Below are 4760 nucleotides of genomic sequence, written 5' to 3'. Positions count from 1 at the left end.
CGGGCGGCGCATGCGCGGGGGGCACGCGCAGGGCGGCGAGGCGGGAAGGGAAGGGGCGCGCGGCGGGAGCGGGAGGCGCAGCCCCAGGGCCCAGCTCGCAGGGTTCACTCCCTCAGCCCTTCCTGGCATCCCTAAATCTCCCGGGAGCTCGGCAGCCGCAGCCCCTCCGGGCCCCGACACTCGTCACGGGGTCGGTGCAGCTGCTTCCCAGGGCTGCCTGGCAAGGTAGATGTCAACCTTTTCTTCAGCCTTTCACAGTGAGTCTGCTAAGATTAAGTCTCCGAAGAGTTTCGGCTACTGAAATTGGCTCAACGAGAAGAGCACAAATGGCCGTTGTGGCTCTTGTGCCTCCTGATGGGCTCAAGCAGCGCAACAGAATTTCCAAAGAGGTTTCTGGAAGTGACTGGAAGTGAGTGATGCTGTTTGTGTTCATTACACTGGTCCTAACAGCTTGTGTGTCAGCCTAGGGGTATTCGCAAAACAGTGACAGTTTGAGAGTACTCAGGGCTTTCTGGGTGGGATTTACATGACCCATTTCTAGCTTCGCAGCTCATAAATGAATTGCACATTTTACATCCTCGGCCTGATTACTTATTTTGTTGTTATTATTATTTTTCTGCAATTCAAAGCCACTTAGTAGCTTCTGTTTAGAGTTGCTGCACCAGTTAGTATCACCCTCTCCAAGTTTCAAGTCTCTTAATTCCATCAACACTACATGGAAATTCAACAGCAATGTGATTTTCAGCACTATTCAATGCTACCAAAAACGTAAAAGAATCATAAAGCCAATTACATTTTTCACACACTCAGCAATGACAAAAAAAAAAAACGGTATCAAAAAAGTTACCTCAGAAGTGTCTCTTCTCTTCGCGGTTCAAGGGTGGGTAGGATCCATTCCTCCCTGCTTTCTGCTACATGTAGAAAGAACTGCTCACCATAGCAACTGGAATAGGAATTAAGACAACTTTTCCACAGGATCCCTGAAGTATATTGAGAATTGGCCCCTGATATCCCCTAGTCACAGACTACCAACTGTTTCCGATTAATTCATACTGAGGTGGAAAATTGCCACTCAAGAGCTTCAGCAGCAGCTGACTCCTCTTCTTGCCTATTAACAGATTTTACAAGAGTTGTGGGGGTTTTTATTCCAGATATTCCCAAAACAGCACCTGAACCTTAAAAACCCTTGATATTTATCTACTAAAAAAAAAAATGATACAACCCAACAGTAATTAAATTAGGTTTGAAAGGGACTTATTTGTACTTTGATGGAAACAGCAGTTAGGATAACTGGCTTCTTAGGTTTAAATTTACAACTTTGCACTTCATGAACTAGCTCAGATGAAGATATGAACTGACCCTCTGTGGCTACAGATTTCATTATCCAATATACTGTCATTTTAAGGTCAAAATAAATGTCTTTGATAAAGGATGGAACATTTAGGTATGCAGGAAACTAATGTGGAATTAAGTTCCTGAGCTGCCTAACACCGCAGTGTTGCACCATATTGCTGTGGTTTCTCCTAGCCATTCCCATTATTATTTGGGCACCCTTTATTTTACAACGTGAAATAAAATGTGTATATATTAAAAAGTTAATCCTCTAAACAGATCCAATGATTACAATGCACAAAATTGAGTAGTTTAGCCTAGACCTAAATCTGCCCTGTTCACATGTTTACAAAATAAACAAGTGTAAATCAACAAAGTCCAAATAATTTAGATCTACCAGATAAACTACAACAAGGAAATTACTGGTTCAGATGGAGACATAATAGAAAAATTTAAGTCAGGTAAGGAACTAAGGAGAAGAACTTACAAGCAGAATTCAGGCATCAATCTCAGAACTAATATTTTTAATAAAAACATTTTTGTTAACTTGGCAGATGGAAATCAGTGATCAATTATTTTATTTTTTTTTGTAGGAGGAATGGAAGCTCATCTAAAAGAAGAGTTGGAGGATTGTTACAGAGTTACAGAACTTTGTAATGTAAGTATCAAGAAATTCAACAGTATCAAATGTCAAGTAATGAGCTTGGACTGATGGGTCTAGTAATTAGAGTGTCTGTTGGGTCTATAAACCAGAAGTGACTGTAGAGAGAAAGTCCCAAAGTTATCACGGAATGTCATGAATCAGAAGTACAATACAGCCATTAAAAAGAAAAAAATGATCCTTTAAATTTAATGGATCACATTATTTTCATGGAAGAAAGGGAACCATCTACATTGCAACACCTGGTGCCTCAGCCATGAGCCATTATCTGGAGTATCTGACTTTCTCTGGTCATCCTGATTCAAGGAAAATTAATTCAAACTGGAATAAATTCAAGCAAAAACAAGTGGGGTGGTAAGAAGCCCAGAGCTTCACTTTTATGGGGAGACTAATATTTCATCTTCTCTAATAAAGTGAAGACTAACAGGGATTATGTCTATAAGCTTAACTAGAAAAATACACTCGGCTGGAACATTCAAGTCTTTATGCTGAAGAGCAATGCTGACATGGCAGGTGTATGACACTAGAAGTACACAGGCACAGCCACTGTAGTAAGCTTCACTACCAAATCATTCCAAAAATAACTTCCCATAGTAAAAGCCTGGGCAGAATCCCACATATTCTTAAAATGGACCTTTGCAAGCCCATAAAACCTAGCAGGGGATTAATTCCATGACTCAGCCCAGTCTTGCTATATTTGGCCTAACACCACAGTAACATTCTCTAAATTTCTCAAATAATATTCAGTAACAATTCCATGCTTAAACAGCACATCAACCCAGATGCTCCTGTATTTGCCCAAAACAACTGAGGACACCAACTTTCAACAAAAACATTGCACGTGCCCCTTCCAGGAATGCAATATTTTTCCCTCAGGGATGAGCCAAAGGCTTTAATTTGAAGTCCTGCTTTCACAGCTACAAAGCCAGTTAACACACACAAAAGGCTGCATTGTCCTACATTAACAATCCTCTATATAAGCCAACGATTAATTTTGCTAACACAGACTCAGGTTTGGCTCCCTTTGAGGTGCAACTACAACAGCACAGGAGGAAAAACTGTCTTCTGTTTGGAGAGAAGCCGGTACAACTGCCGGCCTGCAAGCCAACCAACCAAATTATCTGGAAGACTGAATGTGATGATCACTCTGCAGTTTTCATTTTGGAAAGCACTCCTAAGCTTTCTAAATCTTGTTCTTTAAGCCAGCCAACAAACAATTAAAGTCCCACTCCAGCACCTGGCCGGGCCCTATCAGATAGGAAAGCCCATCCCACCCCATTCCATCCACAGCTGATCAGCACAGAGACGCAGGGTATTTTGTTTCCATAAACACATTGGACTATTCAAAGGTTTTCATCTTTAAATTTAATTAAAGAAAAATGTCTCAAAGTGATTAAGCATGTCTGACTTCCAGCTTTGTTTAATGGCACAAGCCAGTTCAGGAAATTGTAGAAAGCAAGCTCAGTTAGAATTGTATTTTAATAAAAAGAAAAAAAAAAAAAAAGAGAAAACTCTCAATATGTGAGGTCCTATTAAAAAAGTGGCTGTTCACTTGTAAACAGAAGAAAAATGTTAGGAACACAAAGTTTCATACAGCTTAAACAAAACCACTTTTCTGAAGCAGTACGAGTAATGATACAACACCATAAGAACACCAAAAGCCAAAACAAAATAAAATGGCAGAAGAATCAAATAACATTACTCACTAAAATGATAAATTATTTACATTGAATAGCTTGACATTTTTATTGCTCCAATGGTAGTGTGTTGACAAGTAAATGTAGTAAACTGTCATAGTGGGACAATAATAAACATAACAATATGGTTTTGCATATGGAGTTTTGTACATATCAAGGAAAGCATGGGAATATTTTTTTTTTATTTATCAAGACCATAACAGAATTAACAAAAATGTTTTCTATTTAAAGTCACCATTCTACAACTGTATCCACACTTCCTAGACTTGTCTGTGCATGTCTTGGAACACCTTTGTTTCCTATAGTAAAAGAATTTAACAGATGCAGGTGGGAAATCAGTAGGCAGGAGCTTTGTTGCTCTGCCAAGTATTCTTTAATACTTCAATACTCCTTAGATACAAAAACTTACTAGATACAAACCCAAATACTTCCTAGATAAACACTAGAAAGGAAAATCAGTGTCAACATGTTTATATGAAAAATTAAACACTGACTTGGTAGACAGTAACTGCTTTTAAAAATCTGCTGCAAACTCACACTACTGATAATTACTAGTTCCCTTTTCTCCTCACTCTGCTCAAAGCTTTGTCTTTTGTTGGAACCAGTCAAGGCACTTTCATTACCACTTCCACATCACTTTGCTAACATTACTCTGTTATATTGCTACAACTTATTTCTCCAATTAACAAGTATCCTCCATAAATAGGTTTCCCAACTTAAGCTGACATCTTACTGTCAAAAATGAGATTTGCAGTCTCTTTAGATACAATTACCCCTGAATGGTTTTATATTAAAGCAAAGGATAGCCCAGGCAAAAAAGAACCTGCAAGCAGAGCAGAAGTGCAGAGTTCACAGCAGTACTTAGAGCTGCCTTCATCTTTAGATGAGCTATGGAACCCGTGTCTTTCAGATGCAAATATAATACTGGTGCTGGTTTTGCATTTAATGCTAATTTAGCTACTTATTAAAACATGAAGCTTACTGCAAATGGCAGTTTTGGCTCTCATTCTTTACTAGCCTCTTATTTAAATGTCTATCAAAACAAGAAAAAGAAGAGACCCTTCCATGGT

The sequence above is a fragment of the Chaetura pelagica genome, unplaced genomic scaffold (genome assembly GCF_000747805.2).
Source record: "Chaetura pelagica isolate M959 unplaced genomic scaffold, ChaPel_1.0 scaffold456, whole genome shotgun sequence".
NCBI lineage: Eukaryota > Metazoa > Chordata > Aves > Apodiformes > Apodidae > Chaetura > Chaetura pelagica.
Note: the sequence above shows the minus strand (reverse complement) of the source record.